At 44.8% G+C, this 12292-nt stretch overlaps 1 protein-coding gene and 1 long non-coding RNA gene across 7 annotated transcripts in view; one reads left to right on the top strand and one right to left on the bottom strand.

The window, feature by feature from the left end:
• Positions 1-5751, bottom strand: part of ST3GAL1 (ST3 beta-galactoside alpha-2,3-sialyltransferase 1) — a 69732-nt gene extending 63981 nt beyond the window's left edge. For 3 of the 5 annotated variants that reach the window (XM_085536934.1, XM_015856350.3, XM_015856354.3), the window contains exon 1: positions 5568-5751. The gene's annotated coding sequence lies outside the window, so the exon portion shown is untranslated. Of the gene's footprint in view, positions 1-1674; positions 3042-3269; positions 3452-5567 lie in introns of those variants that run through there. The other 2 variants (XM_085536933.1, XM_085536935.1) reach the window with 2 other exon arrangements.
• On the top strand, positions 4457-6085 carry LOC146761672 (uncharacterized). Of its 2 annotated transcripts, none has more exons than XR_014942399.1 (2): positions 4457-5462; positions 5964-6085. It is a non-coding gene; the product is annotated as an uncharacterized LOC146761672 (long non-coding RNA). The 2 variants fall into 2 exon arrangements; XR_014942398.1 differs by having other exon boundaries at positions 4457-5511.
• The last annotated feature ends 6207 nt before the right edge of the window (positions 6086-12292 follow it).

Raw genomic sequence — 12292 nt, 5'->3', positions numbered from 1 at the left:
CTATAGCAGACATAGCAGAAACTCAAATGATTTTGTTGCCAAGCTTTTGCACAACATCAATGACTTCACTAATTCAGTGGAGTGGCTGACAGTAAATCACTGTAGACAATGTCCCTAAAGATCTCCTGCCCATTAGGCTGCAGATTTACTAAGACTTTCCTGATTCAAACTCAGGACATTACCTCAGGTGCAAAGTTTAAGTGTCCTCAGCCTTCCTGATGTCTCAGTTTGCTCTGACCAAGGCTCTTAAAGGACAAAACACTGCAGAGGAAAGGGAGTAGCAGAGAGACAGAAATAGCCTGCAATAGCCTGTTCTCCCCTAGCAAGGAGCAATGGCAGCACAGGGACCAACAAGAGGAAGAACATATGTAAAAGAAGGGACAACAAGCAGAAGGGTACTGGAAAGGCAAGACTGAAAAACATTTCAGTGTGTGATCATAAAGAAGACAAATGGAGAGGAAACAGGAAAACTCACCCCAAAGCTCCAGGGAAGCTCTCAGCCTCTCACACACTCAATGCTTTGATGGCAGTTAGCACACAAAAAACCACACAGACTCCACCCAGTATCTTTAACTTTGACCCAAGCACACAGCGTGTCACTTACAGCAGGACACAATGCCACATTTCCATAGTTTGTGCTTCCTGAGAAATGGGAATGTAGCTGACACGGGAATTTTGCTACTGCCTGACTCTTCTTTCTGTTAGAATCATAGAATCATAGAATTACCCACATTGGAAAAGACCTTGAAGATCATCAAGTCTAACCGCAGCCTAACCACAGTACCCTAACTCTAAAAACCCTCTGCTAAATCATACCCCTGAGCACCACATCCAAACCCAAATGGCAAACCACATTAGCACCACATTAGAAACCCAAATGGCAAATCTTGGACCAGGTATGCAGTTGGCTGCCAAGCAGGTGAGCTGCACTGTAAGAAATGTGGATGGATACGATCCTGTGTGACCACAGGAATCGTCCTGATATTACTTTCCTTTTGGTTCTTCCAGTCAGAATTCTTTGCTTTATCTCAAAGTGTTTGAAATTGACACAGAATTTACTTTAAGTGAACCAAAAAGCAAGAATACCTTGTATTTTTTTCAAAACCAAAATTATGATCTGATGATTATCTTGACCTGGTTGTTTCCCCACCAAATCAAAAGCTAAAAGTCAGATCACCTTCACAAACCTATTCAGCAAGAATTAATAAGAGAAAACATGAGATGCATGGAGCAATAACGACTAAAGGCTCGCACTAATGCAGTCCAAGGGCAGATCATGTGAAAGGCATCACTATATCCCATCAGATTAAAGGAACTTGAGATACTGGCATGAAAGTCCTTATTGCACCCTGATAGCTGCAGGGCACCATACAAGAGACTCATACAGACAGGTTAGCTCCAATCCAAGTTGCAGGTAGCTCAACACCATGTTCTTTCCATACAGTTTTCAGAAGTCTCAGAGCAAAGTATTTGATTTCCAGACTGAGCCCAAACAAGGACTTTCTGGTGTACACCAACTGGTGTACTTTGACCTTAATATTCAGGCAACATCTTCTAAACTGATCTTTAGTTTTACATGCCATACTGTAAGCAGTTACCTTGAAAATAAATCCAGTTCTGGCCACCCATAGCATTTGTTGAATTTCAGCTGGAGTTAGAGAACTTGATTCTTACCTAAAAATCAGGAGGTGACACCGTACACTCCCCTAGCAGGGTCATATTAACTGAGCTGGCAGGCTTGATAGAATTAGATTTCTCTGTTGAGCTGGTGCAGCACTGTGATGTGTCAGCACATCCAGCACTTCAGATATGTAAGTTTAAGTCCTTGATTGAAGATCCAGCTTCCAGAAATAACGTTGTGTCCTTTAAAAGGAACAACCTTTGTTTTGGTGCATCAACAGCTAAAAAGTAATAACTTAAAGAAATACGCCAATCTTGGGAAAATTTCAGTAGCGATTTATCCAGTCCAAAGGCATTTTAATCTTGCTTCCAGCATTCAGCTGAATACTTAAACTTCCCTGTGCTGGTTTTTGCTCTGCAGAACTACCCTCCAAGGGGTTGGATAACAATGTCTCCAGCTCAGTGAAGTTTTAGGAACACCCAAAGTATATACAGGTACCTCCATGGCAGCAGCAGTCCTATGGCAGGCAGCAAAATATGGGGAAGGTCATGTTTGGTCCCTGTGGGCTCTGACCATAGCCATCCATTCCTCGTGTTCTGTACTTCCCAACAGTGTGTATTGGACAAACCCAACCAACAGGAGCTTGTTGTATATTCCATAAAGTGTTTCAGTTTGTTACTTAAAAGTCACATTGCGTTCAAGATGCTGAAAGACAGATTCCTGCAGGTAGAAAACTGCACTCCCCCTATGCTCAGTGGAGATCAAATGTGCAGACCCCAAAGCCTTGGGCATGGTTTACACAGCACACTGGAGCAGACACCTACAAGGCTAAATGAATAGGGATCGATTGCAAAGGCATTTATCCAGCTTCGGATAAATAGGACCAGATGTGGGACCAGATGCACCACAGCAGAACTTGTGAGGCATGTTGGAGCTGCCACCTTCCTGAGCTGTAGCCTGTCTGGGTCAGTCTCTTGTCGTTAGACACAGACCTGAAGGCAGTAAAAGCAACATAAACACACACAGCAGTAGTTTGTCTGCATGTTTCAGCCTCTTGTCCTACACAGATGTTTTCTGGGGTCTGCTAACAGAAAGTTTTGCACTGTGGTACCTAATTCCACTCTGATGTATTTGCATACACCTCTGACTTATCAGCATCTTCACCGAGCAGATAACAAACATTACATATTCTAATGCAATCAAGCAGGTCTACATACATAAGACAGGAGCAAAGGAATCCAACACTTCTACACACACCCACATGCTTTAACCTTCACCAGTAATCTCAGATAAACAAAGAGATATCACTGCTTCCCTCTTCCTGATGAGATACTTCCTCCATGTTTGTCGTTTGCCCCCCTAGGTGAAAACAAGCAGCTTCTGAATGCCCAGCTTACAGTTGTGATCTATGCCAACATCATATTTCTGAAATAAAAAGGAGAAAGGAAAAAAGAATGTGTGCTGAAAGAGAAAGAGAAAGGCAGGAAGGAAGGAAATCTGTCACTGATATAACTGTCTGCACAGAAACGTTACTTCAGATGAAAAACCCACAGCCTTGCGCTCCCGTCTGCAAAGTACAGAATAGGTAGAACACACAGAAAACTAAGCCTGGAGCGAGGAAGGAAAAAGTTAAAGCAACTCTACTCACGGCATCTGGCCAGCAAACCCAAACAAAAACGCGTGCTTATCCAGCGTTCCTCAGCTGGCGCCATAAAAAGCTCCACCAGGTGGTGGGATTAACAGCATGTTAAATTTGCTGTGGAGCCGGATCTGCTCTTAGAAGCACATTTCTGCTTCACCACACTTCTGAAAACACTTCTGCAAGGCGACCTTAATAAAAAAAAAAAAAAGAATTACTGCTATCATTTAATAGCAGCATTTGCAATGCATTTGGAATAAAGGATGCTGTTATAGCCAAGAGGATGGAACTTCTATCCACATGACCCCTGATTTCCCCTCAAATTACTCCCAGTTTTCCAGCAACAGAAAAAAGCAGATGCAAAGCCTTAAACAAAATGATGCTTAGTGTTAAAAGTTACTTTGCAGTTGCAGTTCTCGTAGTGTTAATAATATCAAGTTTGGAAGAAAAACTGCAGTCCAGACTGAGAGTTCCCTTCTGGTTGGGATGTGTGAAAAATTGATCCAAACAGAGCAACTCACTGTTCCCCTGCACAAGCAAACCATGCACAAACAGAAAGCCCAAAGAACATGGAATTGGATTGTTCTCTCCTTTTGCTCCATCAGACACTGTGCCCTCACATGCTTCTAGCAGAAAAGTGCAACACTAGTACGCCTGACAGAAGCATACTTTAAAAACCCAGTGGTAAAGAGATCAGAAGCTGCTTGGGTAGGGCTACAAAGCACGGCTTTGTCACTGCTTAGGATTTAAACCTGCTGAAATGTTACCCCCCAGCAGCACCCAAATGAAGCAAATGGAGTGAGGAAGTGGGAGGGGGACGTATCAACAAGTTCCCCATGGACCAACAAGGGGGTTCTGCCGTCTCCAGGATAACCAAGAAACTAAGTGTAAAACAAGAAAACTACTCACAGACCCTTTTAATTCACACACAACCATTCATAAACTTCAAAATTCAAACCCATTCATAACCATCATGTTCCCAGGAGGGACCAGAAGTTCAGCTAAAAGTGGGAGAGGAGGACTGGGGCAAACCCCAGCTTCTAACTCAAGAGAAGCTCTGTTAAAGCATTACAGCAGACAGCACCCCACGGGCTTTGGGTCAGGCCCTAAAAATTGAGAAGGGGTGAGGATACAGGCAAAAGATCACACAGGATACTAAGCGGGGATCCAAGTAGAGACCAAGTATTCCCAAGCAAATGCTCTGCACAGAGCCAGCCCTTAAGCTAAAGCCATGTGCATAACATAAAGCCATGTGCATAGGAGAGAGCATTCCCAGCTGTCAAGTGGTAGGAAAGTTTCGGTAAGGGGCAACACTTCTTTGTGCCTTATGTCAACGGAGAGCACCAACGCTCAGAAGGAACACACAAGGATGGGATCGAAACAAAAGGTGGAGTTTCTTTTTCATATCCTCAAATTTCCTGTCTCTTTTCCATGCTGCAATTTAATTTCCTTTTCCAAGAGAGCTTCAGGAGCTTATTAAACAGACCCAGAAGATTACAAGGGCTTTGTCACCCTTCCAATCTCCCCAAAACGATCCATACTAAGGGAGGTTCTCCCTTCACACGCGTACCCAGCAGGCAAAGATAGAATTCTGACTTACGACTATATACGAATGAGTTCTTTTGGAGTATTTAACACAGAGGAACTCAAGGTTTATAAAGAGTTGTAAAAAAACAACCAAACACATCTCAAATGAGTCGATTTTGGCTGTTATCATTTTCACAAAGCCTAAGATCCACCTCCACCACGGCACGCACCAACTGTTGGCTGGAGAAGACACCAAGAGAGCCGTACGAACACCTGACAAACTGCTGACCTCGAAGATTAGTTATTTACACTGTGCTGGAAATTAATACAGCCGGCGGAGATGCGCGGGTACCAAAGGTCCGCTTCCTTCCTCTAACGGAGCAATACCGGCACAGCGAGGGGAAGAAAAAAAAAGAAGAAAGCAAGCAGAGACAAAAATAATAATGATCATAATAGACAAGCGGGTACGGGACTGATGCAGGCGGGCGGCTCGGGGATGTCCTGAAGTTACGCCGCTCTCGCCGCCCCCACGACCGCTCTCCGCGGGGCGCTCCCGGCTGCGCTGGCGCTGCCTCCCCGCAACGGAGCGGGCGCGGCGCCGGATCGGCTCTGTGTGCTGCTGGGCAAGAAGAGAAATAACCCCCGAATAAAGAACTTAATGAGGAGCGGGGAGGGGTGAGTGGCTTCCGCCGCGCGTTTGCAGCGGGGTGAGCGGGATTTGCAGGTAAGCGGGAGGGAAGGAGGAAGAGGAGGAAGGCGGAGGGGTCCCGCGGTACTCACGGCGGGGCGCGGAGGGCCGGCGGGCGGCCAAACCCCATGGCCGGCTATGGGCGATCGGCGCTGCGGCGCTGCTGCTGTCTCTCCTGCTACTGTTACTGCTGCCGCTCCTGCTACTGTTACTGCTGCCTCCGCTGCCCGTGGAGCCGCTCCGGGCGCCCGTCCCTCCCCTTCCCTTCCCTCCCTCCTGCCCGGCCTCCTGCCCGCTCATATAGCGCGCCCCCAGCCAGCCAGCCACGTGGACGGCGTGGGGCCCCGCGGCTCCTCCTCGGAGCTGGGCAGGGCGATGCCCGAGCGGTCCCCACCGTCAGCCGCCTCCCGGGGGCTGTACGCGGTGCTCTGCTGTCCGGTGGGCTCCGACACCGCCCCCCCACCCAACGGTCGCTACCTGCTCCCCAGGTCACCACCGTCAAATGTCTTCAGTCCACCCACATCGCGGGGACACCAAGATTGTAGGGATCCCAGACGTGATGGCAACGGGAAGAACTGGAAGAAAATAAAGTGCTTCTCAAAAGGTGAAAGCGTGTTTTGTGTCGTTACTAATAAAAATAATAAATATAATAAAAACAGTAAAAAAGCACAAATCATAAATAATGTCTTCCTTACGTCCCGCGTCTGACATTTTTAAGATTGCCATTAAATGCCGTCGAATTAAAAAGCGTCATTAAAGAAACCCCCAGACAGATACATTCAGCTGATAAAGTGCCTGCTCTAACTATTTAACAACATAATGCCGGCTTTTTTAGTGTTGGTGTGCGAGGGTTGGAGCCAAGCCGAGAAGCGCGGAGGTTATAACACCTCCAGAAAAGCAAATGCCACTCTGCTCCTCTCCCTTGTCCCACTGTGGGCCCTAGAAGATAACACATCCACAGCATATGTCAGGGGGGAGCTCTGAAGGATGCTGGGCAGCTGGGGAATAAGTAGCTCTGTGAAGCATATGAGTTTACAGTTATTAATCTATTTACCGAAACTACCCACACTGTTGGTTTATTGCATCCAGCACAGCCGACTTCCACTGGAAGCTGTAAGGTGCTACGTAGGAGCTGTAAGTCATCAATCATTGCCGAGCTCATTTCCATGGAGTTGCATTAGTTAAAGGCATAAAGTGTGATTGCAGATTGGTGCCACGTTGCGTTCCACCCTGTGCAGATATTTGCATTTGGGTTTAAACACCTGCGACAGGCTGAGCATGGACCCGTGGACCCACAGATCCATAAACAAGCTCATAAACCCATAGGGGGTCTCCCCCCATTCCAACTCTCCCTCTGGATGCTACAGAGCAACATCATGTTGTGTCCTTTGTAAGTGGGGTATGGAAGAAGTGAAATGGAAAGCAAAGGGGGTAAATAAAATACTTGGTTCAAAAACTTATTTTACACAGAGTGTATTAAGACAAAGAATTGCTGCTGGGGCGGAAACAGAGCATTAAACAGCTCTTCCTCCAAGAGCTGCTGGAGGTGGGATAGCTCCTAAAGGAACTCTCTGTGATCAACCACGACGGCTTCTGTAACCTTCCTATACCTTCGAGCAAAGTGGTTGAGTTTTCTGCTTCGTTTGCTTCCTGTTGACTGTGGGTAAGTGGGTCTGTCTGCAAAGAAGTCTCTGGGAACAGTTTGCCAGCAGCCTTCAGGATTACCCCTAAAAAAATACTGAGGTTATGGAGAGAGTGATGAGATCTGCCAAGAATGGGGAGGTGGAACTAGATGGTCTTTGAAGTCTTTTCCAACCCAAGTCATTCTGATTCTATGATATCCTGTATCCATGCCATGGCAGAGCATGGAGAGGTGCCTTGGTGGAGCATGGAGAAGGGCCTTGATGGGTCACAGAGAAGTGCCTTGGTGGAACATGGAGGAGGACATTGGTGGAGCATGAAGAAATGCTGTGGTGGAGCGTGGAGAAGGGCCTTGCTGAGGCATGGAGAAGTGCCATGATGAGACATGGAGAAGGACATTTGTGTAGCATGGAGGAGGACCTCAGGTTTCAGTCACTGCCACCACAAACAGCAAGAAGCTGAGCAAGGAAGAGAGAATAAGACCACATCCCCCTGCATCTGCAAACATGGAACCTATTTCTTGTTCTATCAGAGTTGCACTCAGTTAACTTCTTTGGATGCCTGTAACTTCTCTGATGTTCCCCAGTGTGTGTGCAGGTAGTAAATACTCTCTGCTAATTCAGGAGTAATTACAGCAGGATTCAGCCTGGAGGGTTGGATCTGCTCCCCTTTATATCTCTGCGTTTCCCTACCAAGTGTCATTTAGATGTTTTCGGGAAAGACTCCAGGATTTGTTTCACAGACAATATTTCCTCAACAGCTCAGTGGATATGAAATAGTTTGAACTAACCATGCAAATCTTGCTTGTCTTCTTATGTGGATAAGTGCAATCTATTCTAAACTCAGGGCCAGGGTTTTCAGCTGCTGATGGGGGATCGCTATGCAGACATCAAAGCAGCTCTATCAGCTTTGACCGAGTGGGGATCCAGCCCTTTGTTCATATCTTGAAATTCAGAAACCATGTCTAGGTAAAGCATTTTTCTCCATAGTTTTAAGTAGCCAGTATTTTATTTCATAGCTGTTCCCTCAGTGGCAGGATTGTTTAAAGGCTCTTCAAGGCTGAAGGAATTAAAAATGAATAATTTAAAGCTGGTCTATGATGCAGAATTTTAAACATATGTTTTACAAGCCATGTAGAACAATTTTTTTTTTGTCTTGTCAGTACATGTTTCACAAACATGCTGTGCTGGAACCAAAAGCCTTTTTATTTAAGACTCAGATTTGAGCCCTCCTATGCATCCACACAGTGGTGTGCTGATGTCTACAAGCTGTAACAGGGAAATCATTATCACTGGCACAGATAAGAAAAGAGGAGAAATGAAGCAATTTCACTGCTTTTCTCCCCTCACACACTGGTGAACCACGTGTGGGCAGAGCTGGGGCTCGCTCACCTCGAAATCCCAGAGGAGCTGCAGTTTGCTCAGTGACACGCTACAGGAGGGCTGGACCCAGGTGGTGGTAGAGGAGGAACTGAGAGGCCCTGATGCTCACAGCATCGTGGTGACTTTGGGCTGTTGTTTTTTTTTAAGGTTGGACATATTTTTTTTTCACCAACCTCCTGTTAACTTCCTAAACAATCTAGTGTTAGGAATGTCAGCTTAGTCACTCTTGGCAGTGTTAAAAATGATGCTAATTGCTGGTAAGTACTCAGTGATTCAAATTTTATTGGCTTTGCTTCTTGTCCCTCCCTGGCTGCTTGCAACCAGTGATGCAGATGCTTGAAGTCAGAATGGGTTTCAGTCTGACACGCCTATGTCCACGCACTTCCTTATTTCCTTAGGCTGGCCAGCACGTCATGTCTGTTTCATAGTAACTCCAGATTTGCAATTAAAGTAAATTATTTTGATTATTTTAAAAGGTTTTTGGGACCAGAACCAATGTCATGTATTTCAATGAGATGTAAGTTGAGAGTGCAGATTGGGCTTGTGTTCGCTCTCTCCCCATTTGGGCTCTTTGCAGTAGGTAACTTGCCATCTTTCAAACAAGCCAATTGCCATTGTGTCTTGGCCAAGAAGAAGAAGTTAAAATAGAAAACCAGCATTTGGTCTGTATGCAGTTGCCAAGAAGCTATTTCTCCTCGCCTGTGTAAATAAATTGTCTTTCAGAATGGCTGGCTTACTCCAAAATATTCACAATGAAACTTAAGTGCTATGGGCTGGATCAATGGGCTAAGGCCTACTGTATGAACTTCAGCGAGACCACATGCCAGGTCCTGCACTTTGTTCACAACACCACCATGCTTGAGGCAGAGTGGCTGGAAAGATATGGAGAAGAAAAGGATGTACCTGGAGGTACCAATCAACAGCCACCTGAACATGAGGCAGCAGTAAGTCTAGGTGGCCAAGAAGGCCAATGGCATCCTGGCTTGTATCAGAAACACTGCAGTCAGAAGGAGGTGATTATCCTTCTGTGCTTGGTGCTGGTGAGGCCACACCTTGAGTACTGTGTTCAGTTTTGGGCCCCACTACAAGAAAGACACTGAGGCCCTGGAGAGAGTCCAGAGAAGGACAATGAAGCTGTAAAGCACAAATGTTATGGGGAGCAGCTGAGGGAACTGGGATTGTTTGGTCTGGAAGAGGCTCAGGGGAAACATCACTCTCTACAGCTCCCTGAAAGGAAGCTATAGTGAGGTGGTGGTCAGCCTCTTTTTGCAGGCAACTGATAGGACAAGAGATAGCGGCCTTAAAGTTCTGCCAGGGGAAGTTTAGGTTGGATATTAGGAAGAATTTATTCTGTGGAAGAGTAATGAGGTATTGGAGCAGACTGCCCAGGGAGGTGGTGAAGTTACCATCCCTGGAGGCATTCAATACGTGTGTAGATGTGGCACCAAGGGCAGTGTTTTAGTGGTCATGGTGGTAATGAGTTGATGGTTGGACTAAAAAATCTTGGAAATCTTTCCCAACCTTAATGATTCTATGATTCTGTGATCCACTGAACTATGTTACCAACTGGGGAAAGAGGAGATGTGGGAGCGTGGCCATCAAATGCCCCGTCCTCAGCTTCCCCACTAATTCTGCTGATGCAAACCACTGTACATACTGAAATGCTGTCTGGTTTCTGTCACAAGTGATATTACTGATATGCCACAGAGAAATATAGTGTCTACATTCCAATGCCAACTCCACACATATGGTTTTATTGTTAAGTCTATATATTTTTATTGCAGCTAATCATACACGTTTATTATGTACTGTACAAAAAGACACCTATTGTCTATTATGTTTAGCTGTGAAGAAGATTAAATACTTGAAAACTTTGTAACCATTAGGACTATTGACCATGACAGATTTCTACACCATTTGTTTGTTCTGACTGATAAAAGAGACAGTTGGTCTGCGTAAATGTTATTTCCACTGAGAAAATGAATGATATTCTTTATTTGAATGCAGAGGAGTCACTGCCATTACGTGGCATACATTGCTTCATAAGAGCAGTAAGTATGTGGGTCACTCCAAAAGTGATGCCTACTACTTATTTCCATGGAAACTACAACAGATACAAAGAGCACAATAAGACCGTTTGATAGAACAGCTTCTCAGTTACAAAACACTATTTTTCAACATAGTCACCACCATTAGCTCTGCAATGTAGCCAGTGATAAACAAGAGCATGCATGCAGCACTCATAAGGACCTGCTCCACTGGAGGTGACCCATTGTCACCGTCACTGTTGCCACTGCTGAAATACACTACCCAACCCCTCACCATGCTCTCATTCACTGTTTGGTTTCTGTAGATATTCAGCAAGTGTCCATGAATGCCAAGGGGTGCCATTTTTTCCTCATGAGGGAATTAAATGACATGCTTTTCCTTCATGGAGAAAGGTGGTGAAGTCATTTACCCTGGAGTTGCTCAAGAAACATTTGGATGTTGTACTGAGGGACATGGTTTAGTGGGAGGTATTGGTGATAGGTGAATGGTTGGACTGGATGATCTTGGAGGGCTTTTCCAATCTTGGTGATTTTACGTTTCTGGGATTCATACCCTCTGCCCTTTTGCTGCCGTCTGTCACACTGCAACAAAACATAATGAGATATTGGTAGGGAGGTTCAACCTCTACTGCCATATCACCAACATCTGCCTCCAGCATTGTTGGACAGCATAATAAACTAGGGGGCATCACTTTTGGAGAAGCCCTTTGCATAGTAAAAAAAAAAAAAGATTGCAAACTTTTATATAAGTCTCTGGTGACAATTGGTTTTGCCATAATTGATGGACTCTTTGATTTCAGGTGTTGGCTTATTTTTTGCAGACAATGCACTGGACTTACATCCTATTTCACTTTGGATTTTGCATAATTGCAGTTGTGTTCTCTAATCCAAAACATACAAATGGCAGCTGGTTCTCTGAGAATTGCTCAGAGGTCTGAAACAGAGTTTTAGATCAAGTCCTCAGTCTTCAAAATGCCCCCAAATTAGACTCTGGAATTGGAGGGCTTTAAAAGCAAAGAGGAAAGAAACTAAAAAAGCATGCAACACCTTTCTTTGGTTGATGTTGGAGTTCAAATAGCAAGAAATCTGCGAGCGTTGACTGGGCCTGATGCATGGCTGGTGGTCTCAGCACCTGAGTGCAGTACTGCATCTGAGATGGCTTTCATATCAGAGCATGTTTTCCTCTAAGGTCAAATTGTAGCACAGAGAATATTTTTAGCTTTTTGGACTCCTTAGCACTGAATATGGAAGCATTTGCTGTGGATAGAGGTTGTGATGTGGTACAACTTGCTCTCAATGAATATCTAGGAAACTCAGAAAAACATTTCAGTGTTGTAGCACATAAAAACACACAATAAATACCAGAAGCTTGATTAGCAGAAATATGCAGCAAGTCTGGAACTCAAGCCAAGCCCTCAGCAAACTCACATATAAACAATCCTAGCTATGAAATACTGCCTTACTTTTATACTCTCTGATAACTGTTGTGAGTTTTTGTTGTTGTTTTTCTGCAAGAGCAATATAAAGCTCAAAAGAAGTTATAAGCAGAAGAAAGGAATAAAACACTTTGAGGATATTATAAATTAGATAAAACTGTAATACATCTGTCAGAGTAAAGGAGGTTAAATTCATGTGGAAACATTCATCAGCTGTCAGTAAGTTATTGGAGAACAATGAATGACAAAAGCACATAAAAAGTGGGTAAGTGGTAAATAAGTAACTGCAGCAAAGAAGGACCACATGTAT

Source organism: Coturnix japonica, chromosome 2, assembly GCF_054131305.1.
Source record: "Coturnix japonica strain WE chromosome 2, WE-NBRP24, whole genome shotgun sequence".
In the NCBI taxonomy this organism is placed as follows: Eukaryota; Metazoa; Chordata; class Aves; order Galliformes; family Phasianidae; genus Coturnix; species Coturnix japonica.
The sequence above is the reverse complement of the archived record's forward strand: the minus strand, read 5'-3'. Positions and strand labels throughout refer to the sequence as shown.